At 40.8% G+C, this 27,067-nt stretch overlaps 1 long non-coding RNA gene across 1 annotated transcript; it reads right to left on the reverse strand.

Annotated features, from left to right (window-relative positions):
* Positions 1 to 21,372: 21,372 nt before the first annotated feature.
* Positions 21,373 to 22,548, reverse strand: LOC124305505 (uncharacterized). Its single transcript, XR_006908398.1, has 3 exons — positions 22,492 to 22,548; positions 22,134 to 22,290; positions 21,373 to 21,921 (listed from the first exon to the last, which is right to left on the reverse strand). It is a non-coding gene; the product is annotated as an uncharacterized LOC124305505 (long non-coding RNA).
* Between the last annotated feature and the right edge of the window lie 4,519 nt (positions 22,549 to 27,067).

Below are 27,067 nucleotides of genomic sequence, written 5' to 3' on the forward strand. Positions count from 1 at the left end.
ACCAAAACAAGTACTCCGAAAGCACTCGCGTCGAGCGACGTTACTTACGAAGCGTCGCGCGAAGCTGAGGCGGTATTTGGAAAACATGTCCTTCTGACGGGCCTGGCAAATGAAATGTATCCCCTAAGGAAACCTTATCTCACGCCAAACATCAGACCGAAAAGAGGAATGTTTAACTTTTTAGGAACAATCCAAAAATCAATCTACGGAACTGTTGACGCGGATGATTTGGAAATAATTAATGGGAATCTAGCCTCACTAAAAAATGTGACGGACACTCTAAATCTTGTTGTAACCAAGTCCTTGCACATAAATCAAGTACAAATTAATATCTTGAATACAAATCAGCTCAAACTTAAACACTCTTTGGAAACTGTATGGGGACAATTAGAATCATTAAAAATAAAAGGTAACGAAACGCTTGCTTATCAGGAATACATGGAAGCTATAACTCTAAGTTTATTCGAAATTAAGGAACTGCAACGACTAATCGACCTGGTAATGACTGCCGTGCAATTAGGAAGGCATGGTATCATCGATAACACCCTTTTTACTCCAAAGGAGCTTATGACAGCTCTTCAAGCTTTCGACGCCAATGACAAAAAGACACTAATACCTATTGAGGAGGAAAATTACGAGAAGTTCATTAAAATAAGTGATTTAACTATAACCACAGATAAAGGCAAACTTATTTATATACTCACAGTGCCTTACTTAGAAAAGGAACCTTGGGTAATAATTCAGAATACCCCGGTACCCGTAAGAATAAATCACACTTATGTAACGCTTAACCCAACATATGCTTTGAAATTAGTACGTAAGAATTTTATAAGAGAAGCCACATTTTCTCAACTGAAACAGATAACCGATTATTTTATTGGTGATTACCGCGATGTGGGACATCGCAACGATACTATTGAACTTTGTGAGAAAATAACTGATCCCATACCACGAGGATGCACTCTGAGTCGTTTTCTCGTCACAGATATTGCTTACATAAGAACGCAGGGATCGCAAATAATCTTACCTTCGAAGCCAATTGAGGTAACCATAACATGCGCTTCAATGCAGACTTTTATTATTCAAATCACCAAGCCATCCCTGATAACCACGAATCAGAGCTGCGAACTTCAAACTTTGAAAACGCGAGTCAAATTAATCGTAGAACATATGACTTCTCAATTAACAGAAATACATGCAGATACCATTTCCCCGCTAAACAAATTTGTAACAGGCCGGGAAATTGTATTGCATCACGTGATTAACTTGGATACCCTCAAGGATCAAGGACAAGCCATTTTAGACCTTGAGAGTGTCCTCGCGAATAACGAAGCGACCCTTCGGGTAAACAATACATGGGCTAACTTCAAAGGTATAGGGATCCCATCAATAGCTGCCGTTTCTGGAACGATATCCGTCTTGTCTATTCTACTCTTGCTGTGGAAATATAATATACCCACCTATATTTCGGCGTTCGCCGGATATTGTTGCCAAAGGAATCCCTCTGCTTTGGAAGTAGTAGAACGAAGGAAATTAAAACGCAGGATTGAGACACAAGCTAAACGTAACGAAAGAATCCTACGAGAAATCAGAAGCCGCAGAGACGCGCCTTTGTCTTCGTCGGGGGATGTGATGGAACTAGAACATTTCTAGTTCAATGTAACAGTTTATATCCTCTCGTAGGAATATGCCGGGGATCATTTAGATGAGTGCAAAATTTATCATGCAGCGTAGCCCGCCTTATGCGCTTGGCTTTCTTATCGGCAGCAGTGCTCAAATTACGCGATTATGCACTTCATATGCACTGTCGCCGAGCCCGGCGAGAGGCCGTGTGAGCAGTCTCAATACTGCTTCCAGGCGTAACGCACGTCTAATTTAATATAATATAACGTTAACGCTTCCTTTTACCATTTGTTGTTATCAATTACCATTCAATTTCTCTGTTTGAATAAACGTATAAATACATATATAATCGTTGCGCAATATTTGCATGACAAAATATAATCGACGCAGCTATCATAGAGAATACACACAATTTACATAGTACACGAATTCAACATCAAGAAAGCCCAGAACCAACAAATCCCACACAAACATACAATACAATCCCAACACCTACACACACGCAAACTAACACGGTAACAACCAGTCAAACGAACCGACACTTCACGGGAACAGACACATTTTTAGCCACCAACACTCGTAACACACGATTTATACAAAATCTGATAGACCTCGGAGCACTACTAAGCGACAGAAACGAATACGAAGACCCACACATATACAGCACACAGTCAATACACCCCACAAACAACCAAAACACGACACACCTAAACCACACACCAAACCCGAACAGTACATACTGGAATCAGCCAGCAATGGCAATGAAAACAATACAAACATGGAACATAAAATACTCAGGAAACACAGACGAAGACATAGACGAATTCTTACAAAATCTCCGCGACTATCAAACGGGTTATGAAATACACGATACACAATTAATCAACAACCTCAGCCCGATACTCGAAGGTGACGCAAAAAACTGGTACAGATTAAATAGAGGCAAATGGCGAACACTGGAAGAATTCGAAAGAGACATTACACACGCATTTCAAGACATACAACATAGGGACAGACTGGAACAAAAAATCAAAAACTACGTACAAGGACCAACACAAAAAATCACATAATTCCTAATACAATTTAGAACACTACTATCACAACTAAAACCACCATACCACCCACGAACACAATTAGACCTGGCATACAGAAACATGAAAATAGAATACAAGGCATACATAAAACCATACGATTTCGCGAACTTCGACCAACTGGAAATAGCCGCCAAAGAATGGGAAGCAAATATCGAATGGGAAAACACGAGACAAACAATATTAAACAACTACACACACCCGCGAGAAACCTACACACACCAAACACACCACACACAATACATCCCATACAAGTACACACAAACACAACCCCGCCCAGCAATACTCCCAACACCAAATATACCACCGGCACTCACAGACAACATACGACGAAACCAAACAAACCAAAACACGCAACAGACTCGATACCCCGCAATCACGTATAACTTATCACACTACACTCAGCAACAAACACAAACGAATCCAAACACAGGCACAACACCACGCAGATGCTTTAACTGCAACCAACCCAGACACTTCAGATGGCAATGCACACAAACACAGAACCAGGGAAACGAGTAAGGGTTGACCCAGCAAGGGTGGAGGGCAACCCCAAAAACAACACAAACACACCCGAGACAGTAGCACCCACAACAGATAACAACAGAACGGAAAGTAGGTTTCACATCAGAATCGAAATACACGGTCACGAATTTAACGCACTAATAGACACAGGCGCAACACACTCATACCTAGGCGCAGAAGTAATACAAATACTACACAACACAGACACACAAATGAACAACACACCCGACAGAACGGCTACAATGGGAAACGGAACACAGGTGACGATAGAAGGAGCAGTAACACTCCCAATACGCCTCGGCAACATAACAAAGAAAATTAATTTCGGATTAATACCAAACTTAGGCTCACAAGGTATCATTGGGAACAGCGACTTAATAAGATTTGGAATACTAATAAATTATGGATAAAACACATGGTCGCTGATAGACGACCCACAGACACACTACCACATGCAAGCTCGACCACAAAAACTACCAACACCACTCAAAGAATACATACAAACACATCAAACACGAGAAACACGACACCAATCAACACAAACACACACAAAACAAGCAAAAGCAGCAGAAAAATTAGAAGCAACGAAAAAACAAACGAACCCGAAAACAACAGAAAGACACGAAAACACAAAAAAAAACAACCATGAAACAAAAACCACTAACACCAACACTACCCAGCACAAAGACACCACCGGAAAACATTCCCCAAAAAGACAACCCACAGAACACACAAATCACAAATCAAAAAATCATACCCACAAACGCACAAACAACAGACGACACACAAACCGACAAAGAAACCGAACCACAGATATGCGCAGGAATACAAGAACTCACACAATCACAACACACACAACTACAGACGACAATACAGCAGAAAATCTCAACACTACCAGGCCAACTCGGGCTAACACACCTAATTAAACACAAAATAGACACACAAGGACACGCACCCATAAAACAAAGATACTATATGGTATCACCAAAAATTAGAGAAGCCATCCACACAGAAATAGGCAAAATGCTAAGAGAAGACGTGATAGAACCATCAGAAAGCGAATGGTCGAGCCCAATTGTTATGATAAAAAAACCAAATAACACATATTGCTTTTGTTTAGACTTTAGAAAAGTAAACTCAGTATCAAAAAAAGACGCATACCCACTACCATACATGACAGCAATATTAGACAAACTACGGACAGCACAGTACATATCAAAAATCGACTTAAGCCAAGCATACTTCCAAATACCACTCGACGAAGACAGTAAACATATAACAGCCTTTACAGTCCCGGGAATGGGCTTATTTCAATTTAAAAGAATGCCATACGGACTGACAGGCGCACCGGCGACATTTCAAAGACTACTAGACAGACTCATAGGCCCAGAATGCGAGCCATATGCATTCGCATACTTAGACGACATAATAATAGTAACACAAACATTCGACGAACACTTACAAAGACTAGAACAAATACTCAAAAGAATTACAGACGCGGGACTAACAATAAACCCAGAGAAGTGCGAATTCGGATGCGCACAAGTCAAATATCTCGGATACATAGTAGACAGACACGGACTACACATAGACCCCGACAAAACACAACCCATAGAAAACTACCCAAACCCAAAAACAATAAAACAACTACGGAGACTAATTGGCATGGCATCATGGTACAGACGCTTCATACCTAACTTCGCACACATTACAGAACCACTAACACGACTACTGAAAAAAGACCAGAAATGGCACTGGGGGGAAGAACAAGAAAACGCAATGAACACAATCAAACACGCACTCACATCACCACCCACACTCGCATGCCCAGATTACACACAAACATTCACACTACAAACAGACGCTAGCGGAACAGGGATAGGTGCCGTACTAACACAATCTCTCGATGACGAAGAGCATGTCATAGCCTACGCTAGCCGTGCGCTAAGCGAGGCAGAACGTAAATACTCGACAACTGAGAGAGAATGTTTGGCGGTACTCTGGTCCATAAAAAAAATTCAGACCATACGTGGAAGGATACCATTTTAAAGTCATTACAGATCACCACGCACTGAAGTGGCTTAGAGAATTGAAAAACCCCACAGGCCGACTTGCACGATGGGCACTAGAACTATTAGAATACGACTTTGACATTACATACAGAAAAGGTACAATGCACGACGTACCAGACGCACTTTCAAGACGACACGAAGACGAAGAACACATAGACACAATAGAAGACACGACAGACAAGTGGTACACATACAAAAAAACACAAGTACAAACACGCCCAGAGAAAAACGAGTCGTGGCGAATCAGAAACAATCAACTATACTTCCACCGCCCTAACCCCCTACACTCAAACCTCCTACCAGACACAAACCCATGGAAACTAGTCATACCCAAAGACAAAATAACACACATACTACACGAAAACCACGACGAAACACAAGCAGGACACTTAGGGATCGAAAAAACGTACCAACGAGTAGCAAAAAAAAATTATTGGCCAGGGATGTACAGAGACACAGTAAACTACATAAAAAAATGTGACACATGCCAAAGAACAAAAACAACACAAGCGCGACCGGCAGGACTAATGGGCATGAGAATTATCGAAGAACCATGGACAGTAGTAGCCTCCGACATCATGGGCCCACTCCCACGATCAAAAAAAAAGGAAACCAATACATCATAGTGTTCGAAGACCTATACACCAAATGGGTGGAAATCATACCGACACGCAAAGCAAACGCCAAAACAGTAGAACAGACATTCCACTCACACGTAATATCACGATGGGGTACACCACGCATACTACTGACAGATAACGGCACACCATACATAAACAAACTCATACGCGAACTGACACAAAAATTCAACATAAGACACGCAACAATCCCCCCATACCACGCACAAGCCAACCCCGTAGAGCGAGTCAACAGAACCGCTAAAACAATGATCCAAGCCTACGTAAACAACGACCACACAGAATGGGACATACACTTACAAGACTTACAATTTGCAATCAATACATGTACACACACATCAACTAAACACACACCAGCCTTTTTAAACCTAGGAAGGGAATTAAATCCCACACAATGTCTAAGAAATCAGTTGGAGAACGACGACGAAGTAGAATTACAAGACACAGACAGATGGACAGACCACTTGAGACGACTACAAATACTTTGAGACGAAGTACAGAGGCACTTGATAGAAGCAAACGAAAAACAAGCACACTACTACAACCTACGAAGACGAGACATTCAATTCAAGGAAGGAGACAGAGTACTAAAAAAAAACCATACACTCTCATCCGGACCAGAACGAACGACAGCTAAGTTAAATAAAAAATTCATAGGCCCATACATAATCACTAGAAAAGTCTCACCCACAATATACGAATTAACAACAGAGAGCGGTAAAAATATAGGAAAATGTCATATAGAAGACCTAAAATTATATACATAATCAAATAAGCAACAAAAGAACCACGCCCAATAACACACCCCGAAAATAAACTAACATGTGTATTCACCCCACAGAAACACAACATGGATAAGCAGCAAAAAAAAATACCGGCCCTGATGACACTGCGACTGACGAGACCGACAACAACGACAACACAGACAGAAAGAACACCACTATTGCAAACACCAGGACAGGCCCCACACCCACACAGATACGGACGCGACGGCACACACCAAACGGAGACCCGACGAACCCTACTACCGACACCCACCACATACATACAGGTAACACAGACCACTACGACAACAACACACATAACAACCACTGCACCCACAGCCACACAGAGACACTCACAAACACACACACCGATGACCGCACACACAATTACACTCTCCGGACCAAGGCAATGCCCGAAATGCAGCGGGCTGGTCCGGGGCGCAAAATACACAGAACACATACAAACCTGCACACAAGCTAACACAGACACACCACACCCACCACAAATTGTCACACACCCACCAACAGTTACCCAAACCACACGAACCACGGCCACACACACGACTACACACCCACCCACCAAGAAACAAACACCCCACACAACCACACGCCCCACATCCACACCAACACCACGGCACACACTACCCCCTGCATCACCCCCTCAATGGGCACACACCAGATTCGCGAGACCACAAACAACAGAAGACAGAATCTTACAGACATTCGCCAACATGGACAGACACACAGAACCGACACAGACGAAACAAACATACAAAAAACAGACAGGACCACCCCCCGAAATAATAGCGATAATTGCAAATTTAAAATCAGTAAGCACCCTGGACGACGAATTACGAGCACAGAGAGAAAGATACATGACCAGACGGGCACACGAACACACAAACACTGACCAAACAGAAGCCGGAACCTCAACACGCCAACCACACACCACACATCTAACAACACCACACAAAACGCAACCCTCAAACACACCAGACACCGACAGCGACACAGATTCCGCCACCTCCACCACAGAAACAGTCATACACATCGAAACCACACACACAAGCACGCTACAGACACAAACGACGAACAACGACACAAACAGTAACACCGACACCACCTCACTCACGGACACAGTCGAACATACACCAACACCCCAACCAACCACACACACCACACGGGACTCAAGACGATACAAAAAACGAAAAACAATACGCAAACAAAAAAAGGAACAAAACAGAAAACACTAGACAAACTGACAACACCAAACGGACGGACGAACAACGACGCACACACAAAACGCGACGCAATACGATACAAAAAAAAAAAAAGGGAGACAAAACAGAAAACACCAAATACACTAACAACACCAAACCGACGGACGAACAACGACAGACGGAGGCCAAAGAAACAGAAAACAACCCAAAAAGAGAGAAGAGAAGGGAGAAGAAACCACGAGCCACGAGGTACAAAGAACAACGCAAAAACTCACCAAGACCCACACCGACGAGAGCCACCGAACCAAAACCAAAAATTCAAGTACAAAATAATATAAGAATAGAATAAGTTTATATAAGAGAAAAAACATGATTTTGATTAAGACACACGAGACCAAGTAGAATAAGTAGATATAAGACGACCCACAACCCACACCAAACACACACCCCGCAAATACAACCCAACCTCCATCCCTTAACCCCGACAGATCGGAGCAGACAACACAGAAACAACAAAAATAACAAAAGGAGAATACATAGACGAAAGGACCACAAAATCCGTCACCGAAACCGGCTCACCCTATAGGCCTCGCCCCGCGTGGGGAGGGGGGAGTTGTGACGTTGCACCTAGAGTGCAAGTCATAACAAACCCCAAACCCGCGGGGAAGAGCCGAACGGGTGAGCCCTGTCCCGTCGGGAAAGACCCGAACATCACCGAAGCCCCCCGACGCTCGGCAGAGCCGAGCGCCAGAGTCAGTACGAGCACGGAAGTAACAGCAGCAACACCTGAGCAGCCCAGCCTAAGAGCGAACGAGAAAGAAAGAGAGAGAGTCACAGCCACACACCGATACACCCAGCTACACTCAACCACACCGAGAGAAAGAAAGAGAGAGAGTCACACCCACACACACCGATACACCGAGCTACACTCCACCACACCTCGAGACACCCACCCACACGCCGACGACACCAGGTTAGCCTGCATTCTACCGCCGATCTGCTCCTCCCCTCGCAATACCAACCCTGTCTACCACACACTCCCCGTCACACTACACCACCCTCCCCTCGCCATATCAACCCTTCCGACCTCATATTCCCCGTCACCTCCCACACTCCTCCCCCCCCCCCCCCCGCGCGTATCTGTAAGTTAGTATTAAATAACGCTAAGGGCTGAGGCGTGATCAGCCACCGCTCAAGTCTACAACCCTTTTGTATCTCTTAGGTTAAGTCGACCCCCTGGTGCAAAAAAACACACACTAAGTTTTACCAATTATATCCGCCCCGTCTCTAATTGTCTCCCCCCCCCCATATTATTCGTGCGGACTCAAAACCCGTCACAAAGACAGTCGCTCATACATAATGAAAGGACTAAGCGACTAGCTCAGGGCCCCCATTTTCCATAGGCTCCATCCCCGTGTTATTTCCCAATAATGATAAACAAATATTTTACAGTTAATGTTATTGAATTGCTGAAGAGCGATTATCGACACTTACAACGATATATACAGCCTTAACATTTAAAGACCAGGAGAAAACAAATCTCGGTTAAAGCACATATCCTTTCTTATTCGATGGAAACTAGCTCCAGTACTCTCGCTTCATCGTCACTTATCATCGAATACACCGTTTCGGAATTAAAGCGTTTAAGCATTGATGCTGTGGCGTTGAATTTATAACATTCAATATTGAGTATGCAGCGAACATGCATAATCGCCTCGACCATCCCAATTGACATTTTGTTTTTCAATTCGTCTTTTACTATGTTAAGTACCGAGAAGGCACGTTCGACTACGGCGTTTCAGAAGGGTAAGTTGAGAAGTCCGAGAACGAGCTTCGAAATATTTCCAACCCGCTTATTTCCACCTGCGTCTGTGATTTTGTTGACCTCTACCCGAAAGCTTGCTGTATCAGCAGTATTTTTTACTTCAGCTCTGTGAAGCAGATTCCATTTCTTTACCGTTGAATCAACGTCATTGCACAAACTGCGTTTGAATTTTGACGCAATATACGTTATATCGGCTTTAACTTGCGATGATGCGGATTGCGGTGAAAAAGTTGAGATTTGGTCCGGTATTTTTATGTTTTCCGGTACCCTCTTCTGTGATTGAGATACAAGAATGATTAGAAAATCCTTGCATCGGTTTTCAATCTCTATAACTCTATCTGGATTAAAGTTCGTAGTTAGAATATCAAATTCGTATCCAAAATTGATGCAATCCAGAGTCATGCAATACCGCCTCAACTCAAATCCCGCAAGATCATATCGCGATATTTTTTTCAGTTGCGATAGGACAACGAGCTGTTGAAGAATTGAATATATTGCGTTGTTCAAATCTTCGAAGAGTTTGACTGGATCGACGGAATCAGATTGGAACAATCGGTCAAGTGCCATGATGCCTCTTAGCGTTGTGCCGAGGAAACGCGAGTACAACTTGTTTTCGGGTGTAGGGTACATGCCGTACAGTTGGCAAGCTGTGTAACAGCGCTCCTTATTTCTCTCCGTCATTTTGAAATGCAATTGTAGTGCATCCCATTGGTCCACTATTGCATCGACCGCCTGAAGCCTTACAGTAGTTATACCGGGACAATCTTTCGAAACCGTACAGTCAATGCGCATGCGACAAATAATTCAATCTCATTGTACGGTGAAATCGCCCCGCGGCGATCATTTCGTCTGCTGAGCAGAGGGCCAACGTACACAAAATAAGACAAGACTAAAGAGCTGTAAATCTCTCGCGCATGAAACCGCGGATTGAGGTTATGTTGCTGTTTATTTTTACGTAGCGTGAATTGTCCAAGAAAAATAGTATCGTTCAGCTATACCGTGATCGATATCGAAAGATATTCAACCGACGCCATCAAAAATTCAATGGAAAAGCAAATATCAAATGATACAGAAATTGGGTGCTATTTATTGAAAAAAAAAATCTGAAATTCAATGTGAAATGTTGTTAACAAGTGGGAGTCTAGACAAACAGAGGTAGGTAAGCAAAAACACCGTTTATTGTGAACAGATTCTTTATTTATATGAAATTGAAAATGCGTTTCATTCACGATTTGTTTTGTGCATTTTATTGGAAAGTAGTTGTATGCAAAACTATCAAAAGCTCTTGTCTGATAATAATAGCTTCTAAGATTTTCAAGTATGAAATAATTTATCGTCAAAGCGGGATTAAAGTTGTCATCCATGGAAGCATGTGAGTAAATTAGTTTTTTTTTCTTTCAGCAGGCTCGAAGTTTAAACTTTGATTAACAACAGGAAAATTATGCTTTGCCCGATGGTCAGAACGTTTCGGTGGCATGAATCCTGGTTTCTCGAGCAGTGCAATCGTTAGGACCATCAAACCTGGTTGGTCCGTCAGACATCAGGTGTCAGAGTGATTTTCATCAGGCCATCGCCACCTTCTTAACATCAGTTGAGGCAAATTGAAGAGCGGGATACACTACAGATCATAGTGGCTGAATATCCCATCATTTTGCTTTGATCGAGCCAGTACTGATAAGTTTGTTATTAAACCGTTTTTGCCAATTCATTCTACCGAGGAATCACTCTGTGCACCATTGTAATTCAAGCATTATCATTGACCATCATTATTTATCAAATTTTATACCATTTAATTTGGTACCTTATTCTGAAGCTTACTTTTACTCTCTTTGGCATTAAATTCAGATAAATAGTCTTTCAAGTCCTCAATTAGATTGTAGGGTTGAATTTTGCTAGGCAAACTGAACCAATCCAAATCTAGAAATGTTGAATAACTTCAGTTCAAAATGTATTTAAAGTTAATCTTAGTTGACGGTGTCATCTAGCTAGCTAGTTGCACTTATCAGCCGTGCGTCGGTCTCGTGGAACCCCAGTAAAGTGTAAAGAATGCATTCGCTTACGAGTACACGTTGCTTTGTAATTAATCACTTAGTCTGCTATAGGATTTACTTACTCGCCAACTTTCTTATGACAATGCAATTTATCGATAGCTCAAAACCAAATTCAATTTTACACTCTTTACAGGGTCCTACGCTAAGACTGAAAGTTAGTGAATCTCCATTCACCGCAATTACTTCTCCATCTCATGTTAGCATTGCCTGGAACAAAAAAAATGTCATCCTGAGATTGCAAATAGAACCTGAAACGCAGAAATTATTCAGTGGCATGAATTGAAAACCAAGAATTTTATAATGGTTTCTCCAACACAGGGACTCGTTCCAAATATCCTTGTTACAAGGTGATGTTTGGAGGACTATGAACAAGATATTGTATCGGATTACATTATTTGGATAAAAATCTTCATGAACTTCGTTGAATATCAGATATTCATTTATTTTGATGTAACAAGGGACACAATCTTGAATCCGATAAGTCAATATACTCATATTAATGTTCTGACATTACTCTAAAACATAATTTTCCTTGAAGCTAATTGTGACGTGAAGGCGCATTTTGAGCAGGTTGATTTTCAACTTGTGTCACAGGATATGATCTACGGTCCTGAGTTCTACGCTTCCGGTTAGATTTTCTTTGTTTCGAATCGCACTAACATGAAATACAGAAATCATTTTAATAAATATAATATTACTTGAATTTTCAATTTGAGTATTAGGTTCCCTTCATTTATTCAAAGGAACATCATTGAAAATTTGCGAAATGAACTCTGATAATCATTGGAAAATTTTTAATATTAGTAGCAATAATTTATTGATCGGAAAAAATACATTGACTACCGACTATTGGTAAATTTTGTTAAACTATTTTCGAGAAAAAAAAAAATTCACAGTACTATTACAGATAGTGAGATATTTAAATTTCATGAACGCTCGGTTTAATGTCTCATTTTCAAAAGTGACAAAATTCAATATTACCGCCATCACAAGAGAGTGAGACCGTTGCTTAGTTGCTTGAAAGTGGCGTTGATTTTTGTACGTGTGATAAATTGAATAGGCAGATAACAGTGAATATCAGAGATAAAATTATTTTGGCCGTATCACCTGTTGATGGAAAAAAATTTCATTGTTATTTCTAATGTACGAAATAATAAAAGTAATCAAATAACGTGTTCCCACCTACGTGTTGCGTTCCTTCCATGCACCCAACATTCAAACAGATTTCTCATTCCCGTCGAATAAAGCCAATTTTCAAAGAGCATTATCATCAAGTTTCAATCGTTCTTCGAAGAATCAACTTTCCGAGTCACTACCTCAACTGTTTGAAATTCTAACCTTAAATATTCGTACGAACTACATCGCCACCAGAAACAGAGTTTGACAGCTGAAACTCGGAGTGGCCATCCTACCTGAGCAGCCAATAAAACTCGCGCATGCGCATTGACTGTATAGTTTCTAGAGTATGTCTCGGCATAGGGGGGTTTCTGGCTCAAATTGACTTATCAACCTCATATAGTGCTGTAGGACGCGCCTCGCCTGTAGTCGGTTTTTTACCGGCCCAAGCTAACCTAACTCAACCAATGTAAACAGCAAGATAGCTGACTAACATGCAAGCTGGCTGACTGACATGCAAGATGGCTAACTGACCTGCAAGATGCCTGACTAGCCTGCAAGATGGCGGACGAGATGACGAAGCATGTAGTCGGTGTGTTACCGACCCAACCTAGCCTTTGTTTTTTTTTTTATTCACTGGAGGAGGTTTTAATCTTCATTAAGACATCCTGCTATTCATGGATAGTGTCGGGTTTGTACCGACTAAACACTCCTCCTCCATTTTCCCGAGACAGGGTGGGACCGCGTTAGCATTACTTCGCCCTGTCTCGTTTATACTGGCGGTTTGGCTTGTCTTGACTCCACGCCTCCTATCGCCTTGGCCCTCGAGCATCGGTTGGGCGCCTGGCGCGCTCGGCTTCTTCCCCGCTGATGTTGCGGAACTCTCTGATCGCCGACTCCAGACAGCGCCTTTCATCATCCCACGCTGGGCACGCTAGCAGCGTGTGACGGGCATCATCCTCTATGGCCTCACAGTGGTGACATCTGCGAAGCGGCTCTTTCACGATCCTGCACAGATATGTGCCGAAGCACCCGTATCCTGTCAACAACTGCGTGAGATGAAAATCCATGGCGCCGGCCTTCCTCTCTGCCCACCGCCTCACGTCCCCGATCGCCTCGTGTGTCCTGGAGGCTTTTGGGTCCGCCTCCCACTCGCGCTGCCATTCCCGAAGCATCCTCGTCCATTCCGTCCGCCTCTGCTCGGCTACCCTGGTGTCATTTCGCGTCCCGGCTCCATCGTGCATTCTTTTTCTTTCCGCCGCGATCAGATGGACTGGGATCATTCCCGCCAGTAGGAGGACTGCACTCATTGCTATTGTGCGGTACGCGCATACAACTCATACCGCACACATCCGTAGAACTGACGTCATTGCGTTGCGGTTCCTACCTATCTTTTGAGCGCCCGCCCACATCGGTACGCCGTACAGCAGAATGAAGTTTACTACGCTCGGAAGCAGCAGACTTTTTCTCTGCTTCGGTCCTCGGGTGTTCGGCATTAGTCGACATAAGGTTGTCGCCGTTGTTAAGGCCTTCTTCGTCGCCTGCCTCATGTGACCGCCAAAGTTTAGTTTACGGTCAGGCTCCACGCCCAAATACCTGGCTCTCGCGCTCGGCACCATACCGTGGCCCTTGATCGTCACGAGCGGCGGATGCAGTACTCTTCTTCTTGTGAAAATCACTACCTCGGTTATTGTTTCAGTGAGGTCTAGGCCCTCGTTCCTCAGCCACTCCACTGTTCTGTTCACCGCGTCGTTCAGGGTAGCCTCCACCCAGCAAACTAAAATATGTATCATACACGTAAATGGTATATAACGAATGTTACACATTATGTAACAATCATATGAGAAAGTATCTTACTGATATAGCTATATGTCAGCATCATGGGAATGTATCAGTGATGTAACAAATATGTATCATCGACATCTCAGAGATGTTACCATGACCTACCGATCCGTATTGCTAATAGATCAGACATATATTACTGATGTGATTGATACGTAATGATGAAGGTAGGTGATGCATGTGACCAACATATGAGCTACATATAACTGCAGTGACATCGGTGTACTAAGTACGTATTTCTAGATCTATCGTATACACGTTGTGACGTGGATTTTTCTGCACCTCGGTTACTCGGAGCAAATAACCGGGAACTTACCGCGTGCACAATAATTTGGCGTCCACGATGTACCCTGGATCTAAAACAATATCGCGAAATTTGTTGGGCGCCTGGCGTGATTAACACGCCTCGAAATCGGTAATGCGAGATACCGCGACCATATACTCGATAGCTCAGTACCGCGGAGAGGGGAGGGGTAATTTTTGGGTAGAGAGAGATGTAACACAAGTAAGCCAACGCGTGGTTTGGCCGATTCACTATAAAATTCCAATAATATATTTCTCGACAGCGATATTACAAAAAAAAAATAAAAATAAAAATAAAAATAATCATACGACTGCGCAGGTCGTCCTTCGCGATTCCAAATACAAAGGTTTAAATTTTATCCAAAAGAAATAAGCAAGGGAGAAACAAACAAAATAAAAAAAATGAATAAATCTATGAGACCTCTACGGCCTACGTGCGCTAGTCGCCGTCGTAATAATAACCTTAACTTGCAAAAACCAAAAACACAATCGGACTCGACGCGCTGCTCGCGATCGGCCTCGACTAACACGCTACTCGTCACTTAATTATAAACTGCTAAACAAAAACGTAATCTAGATCATACTCGACGTGCTAATCGCAATTCTGATTAAATCTAGCTGGTATCTTATTTCTACGGGCGCTAGTCGCCACTTTGCTGATGCACAATAATTCATAAACTAAATCAAAAAGGACGTGCCTCGACGCGCTAATCGCGACCAACTTAATCACTCTAGAAAGCTTTTCTAATCGCGCGAGTGTATAGCGTATTATGACGCATCCGAGCTCAAGTCGTAGTCTCTATTCCCTCAAAGTTCACCACCCTTTTTACGTATGCAGACTCGACGAGACCCTGTGCAGCGGAATTTGGCCACACTCAATTCCACTCCGAAATTGTTCCCCACGCGAAACCGTGACTCTACGCGTTATCGCGAAAACTCAGGCTACGGTCATCCTCAAGGAGATCGGCAAACAGATTTCGAGCGCTACTCTAACTCTAAGATTGCGTGGGCCGACCGTTTATCGGTGTGCCAATTTAACTTGCGCTCGAAATATGCCCGCAAAGAATTATAAGCGCTTACCGCTCCTCAGCCACACCAGAAACTCCCCTACGCCCGTCTCAGCCATCCCAACCACAGTAACTTTGCTTTTTCTAAACTTTCTCGCCACGCCACTAACGCTATCGGTCGCCAGGACTCAAGTGACGGGTCCTGCAAATCGGAGCCGCAATTCGAACATGCCCCGAACATAGGCGCCATCCATAGTCAAAATTTTTCCCGCTCGCATTGGGGTTCTCGTTACGCAATTCTTACAATCTAGCGTATCGCTAGCGCTAAATTCCGCTGTCGCGGGGTGTTGATTGGCTGTCCCGTCTCGTGTACCCCGTAGCTTGGCAGTGGCGTGGTGATGACTTCGCGAGGGTACCTGTCGTCAGTTGGGCGACGGAGGGGGGGGGGGGGGGCTACGGCTCGCCGGCCACCAACGGGAATCTCATCCGCCTTGGATTCCTTCGCGGCAGAGCTCTCTGTTGACGCTCTCTCCGTAGCCTCGTGCGAGGCCCTCCTTTCGTCGCGATCCGCGGCGATTGCCATCCAGTAACCTCGTTCGGATTTGCTGCCGATCCCCTGTCCGAAGCCGCATTTACTCGCCACCCAAAAAAAAATAAACAAAAATCCTGAAAAGTCTTATTCGCTAAACCGGCGATGGTCCCCTCTTAGAGTCTCGGATGCGTGACTGTTGTCCTGGCGCTCTTTTTTGAAATGAGCCGCGGTCTGCTCCGCGTGCTCCCTAAGTCTGTGGTCCGTCTAGAGTTCGGGGAGCCGTGTGGAACGCGCAGTAAAAATGCCACGTTACAGTGTATAGATTCTATTAAAATAAATCCCCGGTTTCGGTCCGATCGGTGTGTTTATGGAAGATGAAAATCGTTCCTTGAAGACGAGAGTGACTTAACTCAACAATTGGCATTTGTAAGTCAAGACCATATTTGGATTTGCCAAATTTAAATCTATAAACTTGTCTTCAAGTGACATTTTTGTGGTCGAATAATTAGTCGTCATCGAGCACAGAACAACAGGTAACTTCCATAAGTAATATACCATGCTTTTATTCAGTTATTTGCTTCGCCTGAAAAATGACTATTTTTGAGCGTGTCACTCTCGTCGCCGGGGTGCGAAATGGATGGCGCCCAAAATCATATCTTGCAGAAAACCATTCTGAAAATACTTTCATTATGGAAAATTGGATAATGTGTATCACTGTGTTATTATTATACCCTATACCCACAGCCCTAGCGTACATAGCAATTGGCGACGAGGATTCGGGCACATGACTAACGCTTACATACATTTTGTACGGGCGTAAGAAGTAATTCGTGCGTGATTTAATAATTCGAAATAGTGCCTGAACGGGAGAGTCATTTCAAACGCCTATATATATACATACAGTGTACGTGCGTAGGAAATAATTCGTGCGTGGTTTCATATCAAGTGATTTGAGAACGTGGTGATAAGCCCAGTGCGATAAGTTGCGAAAGTGTGAGGTACGCCAATATCCGAGTCGGACTCCGAGAATGAATACGTTGATTCTAAGGAGCCATTAACGCTTAGCAAGCACGTCAGTTATTGAAACGGGATATTATTTCTGAGCTAAAGAAAAGAGGTCTTGAAGTAGATGAGAATACGAGCCGGGATATACTGCGAAAGCAACTGGTCGATCTAGTACGTGCAGAGAACGAGGAAGGAACAATAACAGAGCGACTTTCGACACGGTCAGAGCAGTCCAATGTAAACAAGGCAAGAATCAGTCACGTAGTGGATAATAACAACAAGGTGAACACGAACGACGAAAATATCATGACGGAAAATACGAAATTATTTTTGCATTTGAAGACAGATGACTGGGAAGCATTTATAGAGAGAATGGAGCTTTATTTTGTCGTAAAAAAACTTGACGAGGATAAATGCAAGTGGCTATGTTATTGACGCATTTTGATGAAGAGGCGTACATACTCATTGGAAGTTTGTGTGCGCTAGAAAAGTCAGGTACGGAGAAATTCGTCGGCATAGTTAAAATAATGACAGAACACCTCAACGCTAAGCCATCGGAGGTAATGGAGAGATGCACGTTTTACAGTACCAAACAAGGGACGAACAAATCATTCGCCGAATTTGCAGCGCGACTACGAAAATTGTCACTGAATTGTAATTTTTCGGACTTGAAGGTAGCTTTGCGCGACCAATTAGTGTGTGGCATACATGACGAGTCGACGAGGGTCGAGTTATTCAAATTTCATTTCATTTCTTTAATTTCTTCAATGCAAAGATATTATTTCATCAAAACCTCATATTCTGATAACGGTGAGTTCCACCCCTCCTGGCAAAAGTCACGTAGAGACCAACAATGATCCCTAGTATAAGGTTCAAATTTGTTTCTTATAAACGGTACCAAAAACTGAGATAAGAGACTGCTGAGCTAGTAACAGCGGGGCTCAGCCTAATGATACCTCTCTTTTTAAGGCAAAAGTATCAATAATATTTAGCATCAACTATTCATCCACTGTGAACTAATTTAAAATAGATTACCTATTAGGATGTATGGATGAATGTGTGAAGATTGTATGTAAATATCTCTTGTTCATACTTTTAATATGTCACTGACGAGATTGAGAATCGTCGGAACACCGTCGAAGAGCATGAAGTAACGCTGACCGTGTGGATTTGGGCACCGGGAGGTCGCCCTCGCACCTCATTGGCTAATTACCGTTGGAAATTATTGCAACTGCAGCTTCTTGGACCCTCAGGCCCAAGCAGCCACGTCTTTCGTCTGTCAAGTCGCGAAGTGCGTGGGCGTCTATCCGGATCAGCCCTCTCGAGCAAGAGTAGCGTTGGAAATTTTTAATTGTGACTGGCCGAAAGTCTCGCGCTGATTCGTCAAATTCGCGCATTCAGTTATTCTGTTAGTTGCAAAAGACTCACGATCTTCCACGTTTCCATCTTAACTGTGCTTCACTAAATCTCATTATTTCGCGAATAGACATTTTTATGCCATTCCGTTTTCTTTAATTAAATCAAGTTCGGCCCTGATTCAACCTGAATCAGGTAATATTAAGTGCTATTAATAATAACCAGCTACATTATTATCTTCAAATAATAATCGTTAGAATCTTCAGCAGAAACTGGTGTAAAAAACTAATTTCGCATGATTTGTCAGGGTGAAAATCATCGCGGATTGTTAAAAGTGAAAGCCCTCTTGAAAAACAGTTTTTAATTGAAAGTTTACGACAGTCTGCTCTTTACGCGCGCGGTACTGTAAATGGCGTCGATTGTCTTTGGGTGATCGACACCGGCGCGGAAGTGACCGTAGTTGGATCGGATCTCTTTGAATCCGATGATCAGATTGTTCCCTCTTTATCCCTGCGAACAGCCACTGGAGAGACGACTCCGGTTTTAAGACAGGTTAATATCCAAATTAACCTTTTTGGGTATATCGACTCTCCACATAAGGTTTTTATAGCAGATATAAAGGATCCCAATAAACATTGCTGGTAAATAAATCGTAAGAAATTCGTCGAAAAATAACGTTGTATATAGTTGAATAATCGTTCAGCACATACGTTTTTTCTCGTGAAAAATGTCCGCCCTGATATAGGTTTTTTCGACTGCGCTCATCAACGTTTTCTGTTAGTGATTATGATCCGGATATTCCACGGTTGAAGTAAACGTCGAAATTACGGTTTTCGGAAACGTAATGAAACAAGTATGAAAGAACGTAATTTAAATGTTAACGTAGACGTTTAATATATACTTGTTATAGCCACCATTTTTCGTGGTTCAAACACGTTTAATAAGCGTGTTCATTGGAAAATTTTTTTTATAATAATACACGTACTTAATGTGTGTTGATTTAACGTAAAAACGATATCCGTAAACAATTATTAAACGTTTAATTGAATACACTTAATCGAATATCACGCGGTTCCGATAAACGTGTAACAACCAACTTGAGAATATGTTTTCGGTATAATTTTTCATGTACATACTATATTAATACACAAGCTGTTAAAAGCTTCTTGTATGGTCAATATGGACTTATCTCAGGGGTTAGATGATACAGCAACGCTCACATTCTTAGCTATTTCAGTAATGGTAACTTGCACCAATTAAATGATATTAATTATTTTACATCCACACCTATGTATTCTTATGAGAAATACAGGACAACTAAATGAGATAAAGCACACACCTTTGCGAAACATGATATATATTTATTATAAGGTACTTTCATCCAAGGCAACAATGACAATAGTTACATTGCACAAGTATCGAAATATCCGCTTTAACAATGTATCCGAAACATAACAGTAGTTTTTTATATACCAGTTTGTCTGTATCGTTGATGCGGACATTTTATTATGCCAATGATGTAACTGTGTGAATGTTGACTGGGATGTATAAATAAACATACAGTCTTTTACATATACGCATACCTCAATCGTACAGATGTACTCACAAGAGTATAGAAGTATAGCAAATAGTAAAATTAAGTAAACATGAACAAACAAAAACTTATATCCGATACAAGAGGTTTGATAACAAATAAAACATGAAACAAAATAATCAGACAATGATTATACCCTAACGAGGAAAATTGTTAACTTTCATCTCGGGACTAGGTAAAAAATCACAATCCTGACAAAGTAAAATAATAAAAAGTATTGGCACATTATTTCAACACAGAACACAGATGCTATAGAGGGCGTCTTCTAGGTACGCAGTACGCAAGTTTTAACCAATATTGGACCGCAGTTGGAGTATTACCTTTCCTGATATCACTGCTAATCCGTGAAACTTGACTGAGATGTAATATATACACAGTCTTTTACAAATACCTACATTGCATAGATATACTCACAAGAGTATAGTAGCTATAGCAATTGAATAGTAAACTTGAGTATATATAAATAAACAAAAACTCGTATCCGATACAAGTAGTTTGATAACAAATGAAACATGAAACAAAATAATCATACAATGGTTACACCTCAATGAGGAAAATCGTTAGCTTTCAACTCGGGACTAGGTAAAAAATCACAATCCTGACAAAGTAAAATAATAAAAAGTATTGGCACATTATTTCAACACAGAACACAGATGCTATAGAGGGCGTCTTCTAGGTACGCAGTACGCAAGTTTTAACCAATATTGGACCGCAGTTGGAGTATTAACTTTCCTGATATCACTGCTAATCCGTGAAACTTGACTGAGATGTAATATATACACAGTCTTTTACAAATACCTACATTGCATAGATATACTCACAAGAGTATAGTAGCTATAGCAAATAGTAAACTTACGTAAATATAAACAAACAAAAACTTGTATCCGATACGAGTACTTTGATAACAAATAAAACATGAAACAAAATAATCATACAATGATTGTACCTCAATGAGGAAAATCGTTATCTTTCATCTACTCCGGACTTGAGTATAGAAGTACAACATACAGTAAACTTAAGTAAATCTAAACAAACAAAAACTTGTATCGGATACGAGTGGTTTGACAACGAATGAAACATAAAACAAACTAATTATACAGTGGATACACCTCAATGAGGAAAATCGTTAGCTTTCTCTTGGGACTTGAAAAAAAATCACAATCCTGGCAGAGTGAGTTAGAAAAAGTATTGACACATTATTTCGAAAGAGAACACAGATACTATTGAAGGCGTCTTTTAGGTACGTAGAAGTATCGCGATCGAGCGAGTTTCAACCAATCTTTAACTGCAGCTGCAATATTCGCTTCCTTGATATCGCTTACTAATTCCTTACCATGGAAAGTAGCTTTAACAGCATCTGAAAAAAGGCAAAGTCACCAAAATGTGACATGAAAACTTTAACTGCAATGAATTTCAACAATACATAAATAAATATTATTAATGTATATCATTTACACTGTACGTACACTTGGTTTGTATATCAATGAAAGTTTTTGTTCTATATTTATTTGAGAGTACCCTATAAGTAAAGTCGAAATTTTTATGGAAATCAAATTATTTTTGAATTACCGTAAATAACTTGCATCACCAGTGTCTTTTGGAAAGCAATTTTATCTCTACCAGCCCAATTGAACTGCATGGCTAATTCGTTTGTTAGTAATGACTTGAGAACAGCCAATACGCATTGACGGCCACTTGTGCCTCCAATAGAGGATAGTTTTTGTGTCTACAAAGAAATTCAGTAGTTACCCATCTCAATCAAGAAGTATCTCGATATTCTGATATGACTTTTTATATGCTGAGACAGATTGCACATCAGATGTATTCCAGATTCTGGAATAATGAGCTCACTCAGACTAAATATTTGAAATAATATCCCCATTCATACTAAATTTTCATAACCGTGCATTCCATAAGCACTACTCACCAGGTATATTCGATGCTCATTCGATTTGAGAAGTTCTTCGAGGTTCGCAAATTCTTCGATTGTTTCAATTGGAAGCGTTGGAAATACCTCTGGCCTTTGTACGCTGTCCACGTTAGTTGCTTGCTGCCTCGATATGATTTTCCTCAGCATGAGTTGATTCTGGTCTACACAAGATTTTATACGTTCCAAATATTGTAGAGCTTTCTCGTCAATGGGCCTCAGTGGATTTCGGGATGCAACTACAGTTGCAGCTTCAGCTACCAAATTCGAGGTTGAGGCTAAAGTTTGTGACGTTGATAGGTCATATTCAGTTATCGACCTTGTCAAACTGTGGGCTGAAGGGCGAGCTGTCTCATTTACAGAAACGATAACAGGTGATGCATTGGATATGTTGAAATTCTGTCGTGGGTTCAAAGTGGGATGGTGTGTTGGTGGAGAATTTTCATCAACTGATGATGTATCATCTGCAGTATCTGAAGACGTCTCACGTTGACGCTTTACCTTCTTTTTTTTGTTCTTCTTGGATTTCTTTGTATGTTTACGCTTTTTGGATATATTTTCATGTACGACAGCTTCATCATTGCCCTCTTCATCTTCATCATTGCTCTGCGACTCTCTTTCATAACAATGCCCTGTGGATTTCTTACTAATGGTGTAAACTGTGCCATCTTCCTCGGATGTACCGTGTTCTATGATGTGCGTCATCGTCTTTTGTAGTGCGTCGAAGCTTTCTGTTCAGGAAATATCAGTTATGAAATACATTGGTATATATATTATTAATTAAGAAATATCATCTTAACAACACACCGCAGTGAAGAACAGTAACACCAAATGTGATACAAAAGACATGATACGAAATCGATAATTGATGGTCAATTAGAGATGAGCACGACACAAAATTGAAATGAATATCATGTTGCTCGTTTTATGTGCCTTATAAATCATGCAACATATTGAACAAAATTAATTTAACAGCCTGAGACATGTAATTGTGTTTCATATATTCATTTTGAAAACAAATATCATGCAATTTTTGATGAATGACTCACTATATACATATATATACACGAACATAAATTATGTACTTATCAGTATTATATTAATATCACTGTGAATATGAATGAATGAATAATATCAAATCAAAGAAGTAAGGAATATGGCATCAAGGATCAGTACTAGTGAATAAGTGTAAGCAATCACCTCCAGTATGCAGAACGTTGTGAACAGGATACTTGGGCCATGTTTTCTGATATATTGCCTTTGATTTGACTAATTTTAGGAAATGCTCCTCATTCTTCGTGCGTGGCCAGTAGCAGATGGTATTATTATCCACCAGCCACAAAACTGGCACTAATGCACATTCTCGCTTCTCGCCAACCACGAATTCAACAATGGCATACATCGTTTTACTGCCCTGAATACAAGTGTTGAAAGTATAAAATTTTATGTTTGGTGTTATAATCAGCTATGATTTGTAAGTGATGAGATCCACGACCTTTCATATTAACTGATTGTTAAATTTGATTAATGTATTAGAAATGATGAATTTTTGTAGAACACGGGCTAAATCAGAAAAAGCTAACTTTTGGATTATCATTGCTTATATTCTTTCGTGTAATATCGGGATAACAGTAAAGCCATCTTTAAATGGGAAACAAATGCATTTGTAGGATATCTCACTTACAGAAAAAGACTTTGCACGATTAAAGCTTCTGACAAAAAAAATTCCCAGTTTCGACGATTTTATAGGTTTTTTGTAAAAATCCCGCTTATATTTGAAAGGAGTACCCACTATTCTGTAGTCTCCATGAATATTAACAATCGATTTTACAACGAGTATTTCTTTACCACAGACCACTATATTATCCGGCTGTTTTATTGATATTTTGAATCTGCTAGTTTGCAATGACTGACATTCCTGCGAGTTGATTGGAGATTTGAATTTGGCAACATATTTTTTTTGGGATCTAGTCTTACGTACGCAATTCAGTTCTGCGAGTCGATTACCTAATTGCTGCAGTGGATACCGTTTTGACCGAATAAGACGCTTCAAATGGCCTAAATAATTTTCATATACAAAGCAACTGTATTCCTCTAGTGGGCCAAACCGTTTAACATCATCTATTACGTGCAGCAGAGAATGAACATTGTATACGACAAAGTGAGGTCCGTATAACTTAGCACCCTGAGCGACAAATTTTTTCAGTAACGCTTTCGCGATTTTACCGAACTTTGAAAACAACTTTGCATTTGACAGTATGTATACAGCGACAGACAACGACAGAAAATGCTTATACTTTTTTGAGCTTAGCACGTCTCGCACAAGAACCGGTCCGGAATATAACACGAAAAAGCGAAATTCTGTTGCTTTCCATCTTTTCAATTCTTTCAATTCTCGGGGCTTCCGAGGAAACTCCGCAGGAACATATCGAGCCAACTTTTTTATCAAACGTTCAAGAATCGATATAACTTGCTTGGATAATTTACTATCACGTGAACCCTCGACCCAATATTTGAGAATCAGTCTTTTTACAACTCCCAAATAGAATAAGTGCATGGGATCTAAAACAAATTGCGTCACTAGCCCTAGGTATAAACGTAAGAGAGGTGAGCGTCCTTTTATATGACGATTGTGTTTACGCGGCGAAAAAAAGTGACGATCTTTTCGCCTCCGAAATTTCTTACCAACAGGATAACAGAGCTTATTGCCAATACGAATAGCACATATCTTACATCTCTCACAAGCAGTCTTACCGGAATGACCTAAGCACATTTTCAACATAGATCTTGCAGGAGCATCGCACGCAAAAAGACGAACTTGCAAGACGTATTTTTTACCATTAAATTCAAATCCATTTTCGGTTAAATGTAATGTCTCTTGAATAAAATTTTCCAAATACAAAGATAACGGCATAGGTTTACCCATCCCATAAAAAACGGCAATTACAAACGGACTATCGTCGATCAAATTGACACTACGTCCCAAAATCGGCCAGAAAGACGTTCCGCTACCTTTGAAAACAGGAATACCATCGATATTAAAATCGACTTGCAATACATTTACAGGCTGTATTTCATTTTTAAGACCTCCTTCAAGTTTGCTCTTCAAACCATTCTCTAATCCGAAATAACACATTTCAACGTTTTCAAGATGTAACGTACTGGTGCAAGCTGGTGTTTGAAGGAGAGTTCTCGCAGTTATTGGTAAAACAGAGTGCATTGGTCTTAATAACACAAGCAATTGATCTATTGCGGTATGCGTAATGTTATTCATACATGCCCAGGTTCGTAAATTTTGAACAAAATCGCATTCATTATTACAACGTGATTCGTCACTTTCACAGCTCGAAACATTTTCAGAACTAAGTAATGATAATCCAACGCTTGCATTGTCACTAAAATAGCTATCTGACTCTACACTACTGTGATCATGATCCACGGTTCTTCTATTGTCGTTATTTTCAACAACGCGAACAACATTATAATCATGACAAATAGCTGCACCTTCAGCTTCTTCGGTATACATAGCATTCCTATCCAAAAGGGTTTCATGAGATTCCGATGTTAAAATGTGTTTTTTCGCGATGTCATTGTTCGTGAGATCAAGAAACGCTCTATTTATATTTTCGGCTTTTTTCCGACGCAACTGTCTTTTGCTTAAGACTTTCAAATCAAGAGGCATATTGTTATATAATGATCTGTACTTACATACACCAAACTAAATTTTTACGTTAAAATGTACCAGTCAGTCTTGTATTACATCCACTTATATTTGTGCGCCCCTGTGAACAATAGAAAGAAAAGAACGTTAATAATCAGCCTTCAGAAAATTCACCATACTTTTAGGCTGACAATGAACTCATTGTACAATCACATATATCTACAATCTACATATAATATCCCAATAATTCAACCAAAGTTCTATATATATATATTCAATAACCGGTTACACAATGGTAGTAAAGTCGTGTGAATAAATTAAATTCAATTTTACATCGAAAAGATGTTTGCACAATGACGAATTCAACGGCATTAAAACGTTTATGAAACCCTCAACAGTGTTTATTTATCCGGTAATTAATCCTCCGTCTGTACACTGGGTCTTTGAGGAAACTGTAGAAATTATGATCCTAAATTTCTCATGCATTTTTGGGAATATTACAATTTTGATGAACAAAAATTTTCAATCCCGACAACTTTTAGATAATGTATAGTAGACATACTTTGAGAGGTAACCCCAAATTTGTTCTGATTTTGCAAAATCCTGAAACATATGGAAAATCTGGCTGTTCCATAAAAGACCCCGTGCACAGACGGAAAGTGGGAAAAATAAGTTAATCGTAGGGTTAATTGCGTAATCCCGATAAAGATAAACCTCCCTAATCAGGGCAATTTCATTCTTTTGGTATGTCAATTTTTTTCAAGAAAACTTTCTAACATCTGAATATGAAAATTATTTGACATTTCACTAGAGATGTGAAACACTATCTCTGAAATTTTTTGGGAGAATTTCAAGAAACGTAAAGCACTGAAAGAGTTTGAGGTCAGCGAATCGAACTTGAAAGCATTACAGTAT

The sequence above is a fragment of the Neodiprion virginianus genome, chromosome 5, assembly GCF_021901495.1.
Source record: "Neodiprion virginianus isolate iyNeoVirg1 chromosome 5, iyNeoVirg1.1, whole genome shotgun sequence".
In the NCBI taxonomy this organism is placed as follows: Eukaryota; Metazoa; Arthropoda; class Insecta; order Hymenoptera; family Diprionidae; genus Neodiprion; species Neodiprion virginianus.